At 42.5% G+C, this 17219-nt stretch overlaps 1 long non-coding RNA gene across 1 annotated transcript in view; it reads right to left on the bottom strand.

Annotated features, from left to right (window-relative positions):
- Positions 1–2028: 2028 nt before the first annotated feature.
- Positions 2029–17219, bottom strand: part of LOC141993618 (uncharacterized) — a 74057-nt gene continuing 58866 nt past the window's right edge. Inside the window, exon 3 of the long non-coding RNA XR_012640911.1 lies at positions 2029–2102. This is a non-coding gene — a long non-coding RNA (uncharacterized LOC141993618). The remainder of the gene's footprint in view (positions 2103–17219) is intronic.

Here is a 17219-nt window from a genome sequence, read left to right as displayed (position 1 = left end):
GCTAAAATGCTGGAGGGTCCAGCAGCTGCAGAAGAACTCCACAGAGGTTCATTAGGTGCTTTCCTGCTTATGGAGCTACTTAAACCATGTGGTTTCAGAGGCACTAAAAATTGCCATAAGCAAACGTAGCTGACCTCAGTGCAGGCTGTCAGCGAGTGTCACGGTACACCCATCCCTTCTGATATCTAGTAGTGTGCTGGGTGCTCCGGGAGTTTGGGGGCAAGTGCTGTATACTCCCCAAGGTCTAGTCCTGGATGGGTTCCTGAACACACCCTTATAGTAGGTGTCACAAGGTGACACTCTTATATGTAATCTTCCAAGTTCACTTTTGGGGTGGAAGGGGGATGCCATCAAATGTTCGGTCTTGGGAAGACATGCTGCATGGTGGTGTTATTCTTGTTATGCAGGGGTTCTTGGTACAACGAGCACAGTTGCTCCTTGGAAACTAGGCATTGGTGTCAGGCTGAGATTCCTGAAAGAAGGAATTGTCCTGCATGCTGCCTGACCATGTCTGATCCTGGACCGGGGTAGATGTGTAAGTAGAACAAGTTACGCTTCGAATATACCCTGACTCTGCATCACTGAATGCTCCACTGGAAATCCGACCTGCAAAACTCCACACCTCTGCTACCACTCAGAAAAAGGGCAGCAAAACAACTGCTTTACTAGCACTGCCTGAAATTAAACCACACAAATACTATTGGCACAATTACTAGAGCGGTCACAACAAAAAGATTAACTCAGTAGTTCCCAACCCAGCCCCCGAGGGGCACACCAGTCCAAGGGAGTGAAGGTGGGGCTTCTCAGTTCTGGTGCCAAGATTAGCCCTACCAGGCCCCTTCTCTCCCTAAGGCAATCATGCACTGGGCTAGAGATCCCACAGCGGGAGTTCACTCCTTTTGAGCCTTGTTTTGCAGCCATGCCGGGTAGCAGCCATGCAGAATCTCTCTGCAAGGGACTGTAATGTGTCTCTGTTACTTCTGCTTCTTCTGAAATGTGTGTCACTGCTTTTGGTGATCATGCTGCTAGTAAGCAGCAGGTGCCACGTAAGCAGGTTTCTCCGGCAACTCCATTCCCTCCTTCTCATATGCATGGCACACAACAGAGTTTTCATGGTGCTACTGCATGTAGCAAGAGGGATAATTTTGTTCCATCTTCCCCCTTCCCAAAACAATACGATGTTACCCCACTGTCTGGCATGTCATTCTGCTCCTCTTGCAGGGAGTGGGAAGAATGATGCTGTGGAGATAATACCGCGTTACTGCTAGGAACTCCAACCAGTGTGGCCTAAAGGATAAGAGGCTGATGCATCCCAAAGAGCAGATACTCTCCTCCTGTAGGTGTGTCACAGCAGAATGACTCCTGTAAAGTCCACATAAGCACAAGAGAAATAGGGAAAATCCCTCCCACTCTCTGCAAAGATCATCGTAATTTCCATTCTTCTGACACAGACCTGAAGTTAGTAACTAGGGGATCTGTGGTGTGTTTATTCTGAAATTTGGGGTTGCATTTTGTCGCTCATTTGTAAGCTGTGTGTATACTTTGTGTATCTTTATGGTTAAAGAAATAACAGTTCAAAGTGTGAAAACAAAATAAATAAGCTAAATAAAAAGGAACAGGTGCCTGTGTCTTGAAATGTCACTTCGGGCTGGTCTATACTATAAAATTAAGTCGACTTATCTCATTCGACCTCGAGCCTCTGAATTAAGTAAGTCGGTTGTGTGTGGCCACACCACGCTCATTGTCTCGATGGAGTGTGTCCTCACTAGCAGTGCATCGTGGGTAGCTATCCCAAAGTCCAACTTGCCACAGTGTGTTTTGGGAAGTGTGTGCAATGCCTCTTGGGACCAAAACATGGTCGCAGGGTAGAATGGGAACATTGCGTTGGCATCCCATAATGTACTGTCCTCCCTCCCTCATATCAACGGCCAACAACCCAGTGGTTTTCTTACCTTAAAACCGCTGTGCATACGCCATAACTCCAGAAGCATGAAGCCTGCTCAGTTGTGCACTCTCACTGTGAGATCTCAAACACCTCGCACCTTCTCCTGCAGTATTTCCGGAGCTGAACTAGGATCTGCCACTTGGAACATAGCGATGTCCTGCAAGCCATTGAAAAAAAAAACAATTCACAGTTGCTGCTGGCAGTCACAGAGCAGCTGCACTCTGAGCACTGTTTCTAGTCCCCTGAAACACGCACTGACTGGTGGGACCACATCATTTTGCAGGTATGGGGTGATGAGCAATGGTGCAGAACTTTCAAATGCGGAAGGCCACCTTCCAGGAACTTTGTGCAGAGCTTTCCCCTGCCCTGCAGTTCAGTAACACAAAAATGAGAGCTGCTCGACAGTGGAGAAGCAAGTGGCAATCGCTATTTGGAAGCTTGCAACGCCAGACAGTTACTGGTCAGTGAGGAATCAATTTGGAGTAGGTAAATCAACCGTGGGAGCTGCTGTGCTCCAAGTGTGCAGGGCTATTAATCAACTTCTGCTATGAAAAGTAGTGAGTCTGGGAAATGTGCAGAACATGGTGGATGATTTGCCACGATGGGGTTCTCTAATTGCGGTGGGACGATAGATGGCACGCGTATCCCCATCTTGGCACCAGACCACCTTGCCAAAGAGTACATAAACCGAAAGGGATACTTTTCAATGCTGTTGCACGCAATGGTGGATTACATGAGGCATTTCACCAAAATCAATGTAGGATGGTTGGGAAAGGTTCATGACACATGCATCTTTAGGAACTTGGGTCTCATGGACTCAGACATTCAGGTCAGAAGGGACCATTATGATCATCTAGTCTGACCTTCTGCACAATGCAAGCCACAGAATCTCACCCACCCACTCCTGCAATAAACCTCTCACCTATGTCTGAGCAATTGAAGTCCTCAAATCATGGTTTAAAGACCTCAAGGTGCAGAGAATCCTCCAGCAAGTGACCCGTGCCCCATGCTGCAGAGGAAGGCAAAAACGCCCCAGGGCCTCTTCCAATCTGCCCTGGAGGAAAATTCCTTCCTGACCCCAAATATGGCGATCAGCTGAACCCTGAGCATGGTGGGCAAGATTCACCAGCCAGATACCCAGGAAAGAATTCGCTGTAGCAACTCAGATCTCACCCCATCTAACATCCCATCACAGGCCATTGGACCTAATTACCATGAATAGTTAAAGATCAATTAATTGCCAAATTCATGTTATCCCATCATACCATCTCCTCTATAAACTTATCAAGCTTAATCTTTAAGCCAGATAGGTCTTTTGCCCCCACTGAGTCCCTTGGAAGGTTGTTCCAGAACTTCACTCCTCTGATGGTTTGAAACCTTTGTCTAATTTCAAGTCTAAACTTCCTGGTGGCCAGTTTATATCCATTTGTTCTTGTGTCCACATTGGTATTGAGCTTAAATAATTTCTCTCCCTCCCTGGTATTTATCCCTCTGATATATTTATAGAGGGCAATCATATCTCACCTCAGCCTTCTTTTAGTTAGGCTAAACAAGCCAAGCTCCTTGAGTCTCCTTTCATAAAACAGGTTTTCCATTCCTCGGATCATCCTAGTAGCCCTTCTCTGTACCTGTTCCAGTTTGAATTCATCCTTCTTAAACATGGGAGACCAGAACTGCACACAGTATTCCAGATGAGGTCTCACCAGTGCCTTCTATAAAGGTACTAACACCGCCTTATCTCTACTGGAAATACCTCGCCTGATGCATCCCAAGACCGCATTAGCTTTTTTCACGGCCATATCACATTGGTAGCTCATAGTCATCCTGTGGTCAACCAATACTCCAAGGTCCTTCTCCTCCTCCGTTACTTCCAATTGATGCGTCCCCAGCTTATAACAAAAATTCTTGTTATTAAACCCTAAATGCATGACCTTACACTTCTCACTATTAAATTTCATCCTATTACTATTACTCCAGTCTACAAGGTCATCCAGATCTTCCTGTATGATATCCCGGTCCTTCTCTGAATTGGCAATACCTTCCAGCTTTGTGTCATCTGCAGACTTTATTAGCACTGTCATAAATATAAAGGGAAGGGTAATCACCTTTAAAATCCCTCCTGGCCAGAGGAAAAATCCTTTCACCTGTAAAGGGTTAAGAAGCTAAAGGTAACCTCACTGGCACCTGACCAAAATGACCAATGAGGAGACAAGATACTTTCAAAAGCTGGGAGGAGGGAGAAAAACAAAGGGTCTGTGTCTGTCTGTGCGATGCTTTTGCCGGGGACAGAACAGGAATGGAGTCTTAGAATTTAGTAAGTAATCTAGCTAGGTATGCGTTCGATTATGATTTCTCTAAATGGCTGAGAAAATAGCTGTGCTGAATAGAATGAATATTCCTGTCTGTGTGTCTTTTTTGTAATTTAAGGTTTTGCCTAGAGGGATTCTCTATGTTTTGAATCTAATTACCCTGTAAGGTATTTACCCTCCTGATTTTACAGAGGCGATTCTTTTTTACTTCTATTAAAAGTCTTCTTGTAAGAAAACTGAATGCTTTTTCATTGTTCTTAAGATCCAAGGGTTTGGGTCTGTGGTCACCTATGCAAATTGGTGAGGATTTTTACCAAACCTTCCCCAGGAAGTGGGGTGCAAGGGTTGGGAGGATTTTTGGGGGAAAGACGTTTCCAAACTACGTTTTCTCAGGAACCCAGATAAAGTTTGGTGGTGGCAGTGGAAGTCCAAGGGCAAAGGGTAAAATAATTTGTACGCTGGGGAAGTTTTAACCTAAGCTGGTAAAAGTAAGCTTAGGAGGTTTTCTTGCAGGTCCCCACATCTGTACCCTAGAGTTCAGAGTGGGGAAGGAACCTTGACAAACACACTCACACTTTTTGTGCCAAGGTCAGTAATAAAAAGATTAAATAAGATTGGTCCCAAAACCGATCCCTGAGGAACTCCACTGGTAACCTCCCTCCAGCCTGACAGTTCACCTTTCAGTATGACCCACTGTAGTCTCCCCTTTAACCAATTCCTTATCCACCTTTCAATTTTCATATTGATCCCCATCTTTTCCAATTTAACTAATAATTCCCCATGTGGCACGGTATCAAACGCCTTACTGAAATCTAGGTAAATTAGATCCACTGCGTTTCCTTTGTCTAAAAAATCTGTTACTTTCTCAAAGAAGGAGATCAGGTTGGTTTGGCACGATCTACCTTTTGTAAAACCATGTTGTATTTTGTCCCATTTACCATTGACCTCAATGTCCTTAACTACTTTCTCCTTCAAAAATTTTTCTAAGGCCTTGCATACTACAGATGTCAAACTAACAGACCCTGTAGTTATCCGGATCACTTTTTTTTCCCTTTCTTAAAAATAGGAACTATGTTAGCAATTCTCCAGTCATACAGTACAACCCCTGAGTTTACAGATTCATTAAAAATTGTTGCTAATGGGCTTGCAATTTCATGTGCTAATTCCTTTAATATTCTTGGATGAAGATTATCTGGGCCCCGCAATTTAGTCCCATTAAGCTGTTTGAGTTTCGCTTCTACCTCGGATATGGTAAAATCTACCTCCATATCCTCCATTCAAAAAAGCTGCAATCCAGGACTTTCTTTCCAGATTACAAAATGAACATTGATGATGTTGAGATTCTATGGTTATCATGCGGGACCCAGCCTACCCCTTGCTCCCATGGCTCATGAAGCCATATACCAGGTCTGACTAGCATTAAGGAACGGTTCAGCTGTAGGCTCAGCAAGTGAAGAATGGTTGTTGAATGTGCCTTTGGTCATTTGAAAAGGGTTCTGGAGAAGTTTACTAACAAGGTTGGCCCTTAGTGAAGAGAACATCCCCATGATTATAGCTGCCTGCTGTGTGCTCCAAAATATCTGTGGAAAAAAAGGAGGAAAATTTTCCTTAGGAGTGGGCAGTCGAGGCAGATCGCTTCGCAGACATTTTTGAGCAGCCAGACACCAGGGCAATAAGAAGAGTACAGCAAGGGGCGCGGCATATCCATGAGGCTTTGAAAAGCCATTTCAATAATGAGTCACAGTAATGTGAACTGCTTGTCTGCATTGTGCTTTCCCAAATCTTCACCTGGCTTGTATCACTGTCCCTGTAAAGCCAAACCCCCGCCCAAGCCCGCTTCTTCTACTCAATAAAGAACATTTATTTCTCGAATCCATTTACTTTATTTAACATAAGTAAAGAGGGAGAACAGGAAAAAAAGTTAGCTTGGGGAAAAGGGGTTGTAAAATTGGAACAGGAGAAACATTTTTAGCTGTAAGAAGAACAACATAACACCTCATTCCAGACCATCAAAGGTCTGTGAATGGGCACCTTCTGTTCCTTGTACCCACCCCCTGTGTTAAGTGAAAGGGATAATGGACTTTTCTCCCATGCCTCATGGAATGCTTCGGGGAGGGTGATTCTGCGTCAGGCAATGCTGGCTGGCTCTGCACCAGGGTCTGCAGAGGGACTCTACCTTTCTGCTTCTGTTCCTGAAGTTCAACCAGACACCTCAACATGTCTGATTTGTCCCTCATAATCCAAAGCATCTCATCCTGCACCATACACTCATGCTTATGGGAAGCTTTCCTGCTCTCCATGTCCATGTCTAACTTCTCAGACAGTGAAATCCTCCATGCTCTCAGCCCTGTGTCAACTGTCCCAGAGGCATTCATGATCTTGGTGAACATGTCCTCCTGCATTCTGTTTCTCCTCCTCCTAATCAGCAAAAGTCTGTTTTCAGGTGTTGATCACATGCTGAAGGACACATTTCCAGCTGTCAGTCATAGGAAAAAAGAAAGGAGCTATTGTACATGCATAAAATGTTTCCATAGTGAGGCCATTTTCATTAAAAAAAACAAAAACAAAAAACCTCTCTTACACTAGGTGCAAGCCAAAACATAATCAGAATCTGTAACCGTTTTGCTGCTCCAGCCATGGTGAGTAGGCCCTGCCAAGTCATGGGTGACTGCACTTTTAAGGAAGTTTATGGCAGGCTCATGTCGGGAGCAGAAGTAGCTAGTTTAACAATGGCCTTCCCCATAGCACCACAGGAAGCTGTTTACGAACAGGGCATCGGGGGAACGTTTTTACTCCCAAATTGCAGCATCTCACAAGTGGGGCCCCAGTCCCCTATCAGCCACTTAAACTACTTGCCAACCCATGCCGAGCACAGTAAAGGCACATTAGCAGCCGCGTGGTTTGGCAATCCAGAATGCATGTGTGTTGGGTGGGGTGGGTCTACATGCTCTGTTTTTTTCTTGTAAGAGCACTTTTAATGAGAACTTCCCCCATTTCCCCTAGGCGACCCTATGTGATATCAGTCTCCTGAGGGTCACAGAGGTGTAAAGGAAGGAGATGCTGCAAGCGTCTGGGTATAGACCTGGTCCTTATGCTGCTATGCTGTGTACCGCAGTGATTATATCAGAATTAATTCAGGAGTTGCGTGGGAAAGTGTCCTACCATGGTGGAAGAAATAAGACTGCCCTGCCCAGAAACCTTCTGCAAAGGATTGCAGAGTACCTCCATGAAAGTTTACTAGAGATATCCCTGGAGGATTCCTGGGCTATCCCAGTCCACATAAACAGTCTTCTCCAGGGGCCACCCTCTGTGTAGCTGGAGCAGAGAGCCACAGCACCTCGCTTTTTCTTCACAGTAAACATGCAACAACACCGAACGTAAGTGCCTGCTAAAGATTAACTGGACTTTGATTGTAACTGTATACTCACCAGAGGTGCCTTCCCCAGCATCATGGTCGGCCACCGTGATGTCCTGCAACCCCCAGGGCTCCAGGATTAAAAATATTTCCTGGCTCTCGGGGAGAATAGATCCACCATTCACCTGTCTCCCGTTCTCCTCTTCCTCTTCCTCGTCCACCATATCATCCTCCTTGTTGTCCCTAGACTCACACACCTGGAGGTGTGCATATTGTTTGTGGGGGTACTGGTAGGGTCACCCCCACGAATCACATGCAGCTCATTGTAGAACCAGCATGTGTGGGGTTCAGCACCAGAATGACTGTTCGCCTCCCTTGCCTTCTGGTACACTTGGCGAAGTTCTTTTATTTTCCACATGGCACTGCTATGCGTCCCTCATGCAGCCCGTCTGTTCCATTCCATGAGTGATCTTTGCATAGATGTCAGCGTTCCTTCTGCTGGATCAGAGTTCTGTTGCACAGACTTTTCTCCCCACAAAGCGATGAGATCCTCCACTTCCTATGCAAGCCAGGCTCTCCATGATCAGCTGTGCTTAAGCTGGCATGCTCTCAATGCTGATCAAACAGGAAATGGGAAATCAAAAATTCCCAGGGCTTTAGCAGGGGAGGAGCTGTTTCCTGTGTACCTGGCTGTGGTGCAGCAGAGTTGAGAATGATCTCCAGGGCGGTCACAGATGAGCATTGTGGAACTCCACCTGGAGGCCAATTAAGTCAAATTACACAACGGTGGTTCTGCACTACCTCACAGTCAACCCACGAAAATCGAATTAAGTGCTTTGTCTCTCGCAGAGGTGGATTACAGAAGTCGACATTAGAGGTGACTTAGGTTGGCGTAAAGGACCCGGTAGTGTAGACACACACATTAACAGGTCAATTTAAGGTGGCTTCCTTCGACCTACCTCTGTAGTGTAGACTAGGCCTTAGTTGAATCCCTTAGCACAACCACATGAAAAAGCATGTCAGCACCAAATAAAACAAACCTAAGTGGCTTCACGATGGTCAGACAGCAAAGTGAGAACCTCCCCTTGGAAGAATGAACTCAGGGAAATGCGCAATGCCCACTACCGTAAGAAAAAGCCAACACAGCCATGATGTACGCCAAGCATGCATACATCTGCTCTTAAAGGGCCTGACCCAAAGCTCATTCAAATCAATGGAAGATCCCCCACTGACTGCAATGGGCTCTGGATCTAGCCCAAAGGGTGAAACGTTCAGGACTGGGTCAGTGGAACCTTATAAATAACTTGGATAGTAAGCTCCCTGGGCTCACCTTACACAGTGCCTACCACAACGGAGACCTATCCCTGATTCAGTCCCATAGGCTCTGCTTCATTGTTACACGTAAGCAGCTCCCCTGAATACCACCTGCTTGTGAAAGGTCTTTGCATTGCAGTTGGACTTCCCGCAGCTCTGGGTAAGGCAATGGGCAACCAATCACTAATCCTCACATTTTTTGGTTGCTTAACCATTTGTCCAACGTACAGGGCCATTCATTCTATAAACACCCCAAGCAAAACCAAATACAGTATATAATAGCACTTATCGAAGGAGACTGTTATATGACATCATTATAATGGCAGTTCTACCATTTGTCTAAGCTCAAACACACTAAGGAAAATAGGTTGTAAGCAGGGACTTCATTATTGCCATAGCTGACTTTTTTGACTTGATTGACTATCCTGAAACACTCCAAGCACCCCATAAACAGTATGGTCTAGTAGTAACAGCAGTAAAATCTGGGCGAGGAGACCTGAGTTTTAATCTCAACTCTGCCGTTTGCTGTGTGTCACTGGGAAAATCTCGTGGTGCCTCACTCTCCCCTATTCTGAAAATCAGGGGTGATCTTCACTCACCTGTGTAAAGATGAGAAAGACAGACACTATCTGCACGTTCAAAATGGTTTGGCTATGATAAAATCTTGCTGGACCGTTTGGAAGTATCAGTTGAGATTAATCAGAAAACATACTGAATAATAAATGGTTATCTTTTGGCCTGGACTGTAAGAACTTTTTATCATTTTGAAAGATAATTCCAATTTCAGACAGACAATCTCCTCCCTGTCAACATCCTGAAATCTGCTAAACAAAACCACCAGGCACTGTACTCTCTTTGCTCTACTCACTCAGCTAATTTACAGCCTATTAAAGCTTTACAAGTTGCTGCCACCTAGAGACAAGTATTCATTTAAAAACAAACACATACATGTAATGCCAATATATAAATCCATGGTTCACCCACAACTTGAATACTGCGTGCAGTTCGGGTCACCCCATCTCAAAAAAAGATGTATTAGAACTGGAAAAGATACAGAAAAGGGCAACAAAAACAATTAGGTGTGTGGAAGAGCTTCCATAACAGAAGAGATTTAGAAGACTGGGATTGTTCAGCTTAGAAAAGACACAACTAAGGGGGGGGATATGATAGAGGTCTGTAAAATCATGAGTGGTGTGGAGAAAGTGAATAAGGAAGTGTTATTTACTCTTTCACATAACACAGGAACTAAGGGTCACTCGCTGAAATTAATGGGCATCATGTTTAAAACAAATATAAGGAAGTACTTCTTCACACAGTTCACAGTTAACCTGTGGAACTCATTGCTAGGGGATGCAGTGAAGGCCAAAAGTATAACTGGGTTCAAAAAAGAATTAGATAAAGTCATGGAGAATAGGTCCATAAATGGCTATTAGTCAAAATGGTCAGGGATGCAACCCCATGCTCTGTAAACCTCTGACTGCCAAAAGCTGAGACTGGACAACAAAGGATCAAACAGTTGATAAATTGCTCTGTTCTGTTCATATCCTCTGAAGCATCTAGCAAAAGACAGAAGCAGCCTCAGAAGACAGGATAGTGGGCTAGATGGACATTTGATCTGACCCAATACAGCCATTCTTATACTCTTATGTTTACTTTTGTGCCTGGGAAAAAAAAGTAGAGATGCAAAATAACGTGAAGGCCATCTTTAATTTTCAAAGGTACCTTATTGTGTACTCAGCCAGACAATCCTTAATATTTTGTATCACAAGAGGTGGACACCAACTAAGCCACTTTAGTTTTGAATTTTTGAAATATGATCCAAAGTCCACTGAGCTCACCAGGCAGACTTCTATTGACTTAAATGGGCTTTGGATCAGGCCCCTAAAGGCCTCCTGTATAATATGTAATAATCTAATGGTTTGTTCACTTGTTTTTAGAGCTGAAAGGTTCAAAATGAATGCTGAAAATTGAAACCGTTATTTATTCATTAATAGAAAGGGTGTAGTAGAAGCAGAAAGAATACATTGACTCAAGACTCTGTGTCCCCAAGAAAGGAAAGGGCACTTTCTGCCGTCAGATATACAAAGAAAGGCCCTAATTTAGGAAAGCGCTGAAGTCAGATGCGCGTGCTTAGATGGTTTCCTGAAGCAGAGTCTATATTTTTGAGCTTTGCCACAATTTGCAGCTCTTTTCCATAACGTGTGACTCATGCAGATGCTCGCCTTGAGAAGATGCCATTTAACTTGAGATCAGCTGTCATTCTGCAAGGGTGGTACACGTCACGCCAAAAATACACAGTAGGAGATTGTTTTCAGAAAATGACCAACTTTGGTTAAAAAAGCTTTTTAAAAATAAAAACTTAAATCCACCTTTTAAGCTGTTTCACAAAGAATTTGAGGGACAAAATCTAGTGGCAAAATGAGCACATAAGTGAAATTTTGACCTATATTTGTTCTCTGGCCTTCATAAAAAGAAAAACATATGCCTCCTGGCAGCCACATTTGGAGTTTACATTAATCTGTATAAATCTCTCCTACATAAAGTTAAAGGGAAGGGCACTGGTACTGTCCAACACTAAGTAATGTCAGCCTACCCTGACCCACACAGCACCTGATGCTGCAGTCCTGGCTGCATGCAAAATTCTCATTGAATTCAATAGGAATTATGCATGCAAAACATTTATACCACTGGGCCCACTTATTTGTCAATCACTCCAAAAAAGTGGTAAGCCTCCATCAAATTTCAGAAAATGGAAACATTCAGGGCCATATTGTTAATCAGAACTTGCCACTGATTTCACAGTGAGAGTTCTGCTTGAAAATCAATGGCAAAATTAGAGCCTTTGAAATTAAAAGTACCAAAATTCTGATCCACTTTTAATATGTCATAACATTCCAGGTAGCTCCAGATTTCCATGCAAGCGTGTGGCTGCTGTAAAGAATGAATGCTGCGTTTCATATAATGAATCCTTTCAAATCCGAGTTGCCTATTTGCCTGTGGCAAGCAATATTTCTTAAGTAAAATATCATCATCCCTTACTCAGTGAAGAGGTGAGGAAGCAGATTTTGTGCTTACACTGGTAAATTGTTATGAGAGTTTTGCAAGGCAGATTTACTGTATGTTTTCCATGAGTGCAGTTTCCAGGATTTTTTAGCCAGTGTCACCAGTTTCTACTTTTAATACCTTTTCACTGGCGCTCCTCCCACAGAATTAATTTTTCAGTTTGTTTTGCAGAAGCACCAAACTTTGACCCTAGTCATTTGTTCAGTCTGACTTGAACAGCCATCACTGTGGCGTAAACTCTTTTAGCAGACTATAGACTCCTGGAGATGATATACTACCTCCTGCTTTTGGAAGAAAAGTGTCAAAACGGCTCTTGTTTTTTCAGGGCTAATGGAAAACAGAAACCAGACTTCAGTAACATATTGGTTACTCTGCTCAGCATGCCTAATGTATCATGAAAATGAATTACTGTGTTTTAGCTCACTCAGAATAACCAAGTATGGATTAGCCTTTGATTTAGACTTAAAGATACACAAATCCTGTTGTCCAAGGACTTAATAGGACACTGTAACATTTTCAGATTGACTCACTGCACTTGTGCATAGATTATCCAAAAGTACATTATAGGACTTGCAGGAAACGTGATTTCCAGTCTGTCCTCCAAAACTGTATAGTAGTCTGCTCCTTCTTCTCTATAACTTTACATTGGAATCACCTTTAAAATTATCGGATTGTACTCTGCAGAATGTAGTTGTTTGCAAACAGTTTTAAAGATGATTTTCAATGTTATTGTAAGGTAGCATTAGGATAAATTCAGCTGCAGTTTCAACTGGAGGTGTTTACATTTCAGCCGTGGGTGAAGTGACTACTAAACATGTACAATGTGTAAAACACGAGGATTATTTGGGATGAATGACACTGTATACATACAAGATATTTTTATAGAATACATTTGTCACAACTCTTATTTTCCTTCACAATTTAAAAGCCAATAATGCCAAAGCTCTCAAAAGTGGGCTTTGATTTTGACTGCCCGGCTTGAGACACCCTTGGTTTTCAGAAGTGGTGAGTACCCACAATTCCAACTGAAATTTGTGAGAGTAATGGCCATTCCAGCTTCTATGGAAATAAGACCAAAGATATCTGAAGATAGACACCCAGTAATCGAGCCACCCAAAATCAGAGGCCGTGTTTGAAAATATTGGCTTAGACCTTTATGCTTTATATACAGAGAAGGGGAATACACAGAGAAGTGCATTTGCTGATACTAGGACACATACCCTGCCACCTGTGCCTTTAACGCCTCACATTTGAAGAAAGCAACAACAAACACGGTGTGTGAGAAAATGAACATTTTGGACATGTGCTGTTGACACAATTCCTTTGAAGACATTGTTCAGCTTTGAAATAAATGCTGGGTTTCCTTCCCTTGAGATAACTCAGGTATATCTACAATATATGCGGGACAGAGCCCAAAATAAACATGGGCTTCCAAGCTCCTTGAAAGACATGAAAAGTTAAAATAAAATCATGAGTTGGTACATCTTCCTGTCTGGAGGGAAAGGAGGAGCGTTTGCCAATCAGTTACTTCTCTTACATCCTGTTACTGGAGATAGGACTGGCAGGTGACTTACAGAATGTACCTGGAATGTGATATTCCAGTTTTACCTGTTCTTGCCTTGTCCCTCAGAAACTATGCAGGGAATGGGTATGAAATTTGTGAAGAACCATGAGTACCTTCAGGGGAAGTGGCCAGCCAGACAATATTGCCCCTGAAAGAGGTCATCTTGCCCTCCATGGTAAAGTAATACAAAGGTACAAAGGTATTACAAAGGTAATACACTGTAGTTGGAAAATTAATAGGGACTAAGATTGCAGTTAAGGAAGAAGGCATAAGCACAACAAGTTTGTGAGGGTTAAAGACAAAGCGAGTGTTCCTATTCTCATAAACCAAAAGAAGAGCTTAGTTCTTCCACCAATAAGTATCCACAAAACAGAAAAAGAGCAGCCTCCTAAATTATTTTTTTAAAGTGTTTAACTGTTATCAAATATCACTAGCATTTCTTGGTGTATTTCTGAGACTTTTGATGTCACTAAAAATTGAGTCACACAGGTAAAAGAATCAGCTGGAAAGATTCTTTGGGCTTTTATAACCACCCATCAGCTTGAAAGCTGATGACTGATACAAACAACACGTTTATCATAGGAAGCAAAAGTAAGAGATGTAGCTGATCTTTCTATTTTTAAAGACCTCATACCAAATAATTTTCCAGATTTGGGAGTTGATTCTGTACTCTTTGCTCACTCTAGCCTCTTGTTGATTTGAAAGGGAGTTTGGCTACGCAAAGAATATAAAATGAGGCTGCAACTTTAAAGTCTATCATCTACTTATAAAACAGCTAGAGGAGATCAACTATTGTAGAAAAACAATTTGATAAATATTTTATTCACTCAATAACAGCAACAGTTGCTGAATTGTGTTTCATGCCATCCCTTTTATAATAGTAAGTAGATGATTGTGCTGTAAAGATATTACACATTTGCAACTTACACTTGCTGCATGATGTAAAGAAAGGTTTGGTTTCCATTTAATTCTGAAGATGCATGACGGTGTGTGTGTGTGTGGGGGGGTTCTAGCACTACATGTCAAATTCGGCAGTCCTTCCTCAATCCTGAATCCTGCACGTTTCTCACTGAAATCAACGGTATCACAATTTTCAAAAGGGGACATTAATTTTAGGTGATCAGCTCGAAACATTCAAGGGTCTCAAGTTGGAGACACAAAAATTAAGGCACCCAAAACTAGTGACCAGTGGAAAATATTGGCCTTGATATTTTGCCCAGGTACAAAACGAGTAACGACAGTAGAATATGGCGAGAAGAGAAGCAACTCTCTCGGTTATCAGATTGGCCTGATCCAAACACCACAGACTTTGAGAAAGTTTGGATCTGTGTTGTATGCAGCTATAAAGCTGTGCAGTCTTGTTTTCTGTGTACCGCACCTTTATATTTTGTGCACACTTCCTGTGTTCTGGGTACAGAGTTCAGCAGTCATTTTGTTCTAGGACCTCAGCTCAGGCTATTAGAGGAGTCAACCACGATGTGCTCTTCTCAGAGAGAGTTTACTTTTGTTCTTTCTTGTTTGTGTTTTCCTTAATATAAAATAAAAATCACTTTGACTGAAGGTTGGGTTTTTTTGCGTTGGACAAAACCTAACAGAATCCATATGCCAACTTTGCATGTCCTGTCCCCCTTTAGTGAAAGCAAGTATGATAAAGCAGTTGCTGGATTTCTGGAAAAAAGAACATGCTGTAATTCTCTGTGTGGACCCTCCTGTAAAAGAACATTATGGAAGCCAGGAAGTTGGAAACAGAGTTACTACGCAGGAGCCTATAAAAATGCCCATGTCATTTCCCTGTTATTTCCCTGATCAGTTAATAAGAGCACATGCTGTATTTAAAAGCATTAAAACTTCCTGTGTTTCACTGCCTGGGTGTTGCATTTGCAAGGTGACCAAAGCTTGCGTTACTGTCATCGACCATGTAGAGTGGGTCCCTCCAGGTCAGTGCTGAAATACGTTGGTGAAGCAGCATAGGGAGGGGGCAGGGAAAGCCTACACTGTAGCTGTTGCTTCACATCATACGTTTGTTCCATTGCTAAAAAGAGAGCATCAGTCCCCAGGTTTGCTGTCAACTTGGCACTGTGATTGATAGGGCAATTTTCTGCAATATCTTTGGAAAATCGTATTGAATTAAGTGTATGTATTATTCCAGGCAGGGGAGGTGGGACAGATGTGAGACCTGGGTGTTCAAAAGACTGTACTGAACATGTGCCAGCCAAGTACAGACTTTAGGCACAATGAGTATTAAGTAGATTTCCTGGAGAATTCCTAGGGAGTGGTTAATGCAAATTCCCCAACTCTGGTTATGCAAAAACCCCAACTTTACGAAGCTTCACCCTGAGGAGAGGGTCTTGTCTGCTGATATTTGTTACAGAAAGCCAAGAACAAAGGCCTGAGCTATATATTAAATGGCTGTCTGTCTTGGTTCTGATTCTGAATTTAAGACGGCTGAACTTGTAACTATGCAGAAACCCAGTTGTGGGTTTGGAAGGACTAAAACCTACAAGAGCCCTATGATGGAGTTGGGGATGGAGGAGATTTCTGGTAAGCTTTTTAGCATGTATGTCAGTTCTTTTATTGTGTTAAATGTTTTCTCTGTAATGTTTTACCTTAAGAATAAATTGTGTTTGCTTAGAAAAAGCTGTGTGGTGACTTATAACTGTGGGCAATACACTGGTCACAGCTTTTGGAGAGAAAGCAAAGTGCAGATGCTGGTCTTTTTAGGCAGTCTGGCTTGCTAGGGATATCACAGTGCAAGCCTGGGAGCTGTGCAGCCTTAAAATTTCTAGTTAGGAGGGAGTGAGAGATGCCCAAGAGAAGTGACAGCTGTGCGCTAGAGTCCTTAAGTGGGTGCCCTCAAGGGACCACAGAGGGGGAAATACAGGTGCAGTTCCCTTGAAATTGTGACCGGCACCTTCCATCATCAGCAAAAAAAACTGAAGAAGGCTATAGGTACATCTCAGGAAGCAGGACAACATCAGTTTCACTTGTGTGATTTATCATAAAAGCTGCAGTGTTGCCGGACTCTCGCAATTTTAGTGTGAAACTTGTGACATTCAGTATTTTTCTTAAAACTGCAATACCCAAAGGCAAGTGCCTAGGTGAGAATATCAGCTTTCAATTTTTTTCAAAAGAGGAAGTTTTGAGGTGGTTGCAGAGAAAAGCTGGAAAAAGTGACCCAAGTGCACCCTAAAAATTCAAAACCCAGAGATCAAATAAAAAAAGTTTTGGGTTTTTTTTAAATCATGATTTTTAAACTCATGTAATGATTTTGGGGACCCTGACTTACAATTTTTGCATTTGTGAAGTTAGCAATGAGGCAGCTAAATGGAGACCTTTTGACCTTTACAAATAACTTTGCAAATGGCAGCTTTTTGCCAAGATTTTTCATGGCAATTCACTTTAGTGAAACGTACCTTGAGCCACAGCTATGTATATTGTCAGGCTCCACTTTATCAAGCTGGAATGAGTGTGCTAATGTTAATGTGCTTCAGATTTGTGAATTCATTTATATTATTATTTTTTGTAATGAATTCATGTTCTTAGTGTGTAATTGCATCTAATTATGTATTTAGAGTAAATACATGTAATCATATAATTACATGCAATTACATAATTGTGATGCATAATTAAATAAATACCATATGAAATAATACAGATCCTTAACAATTT

The sequence above is a fragment of the Natator depressus genome, chromosome 9 (assembly GCF_965152275.1).
Source record: "Natator depressus isolate rNatDep1 chromosome 9, rNatDep2.hap1, whole genome shotgun sequence".
NCBI lineage: Eukaryota > Metazoa > Chordata > Testudines > Cheloniidae > Natator > Natator depressus.
Note: the sequence above shows the minus strand (reverse complement) of the source record. Positions and strands in the feature narration are given on the sequence as shown.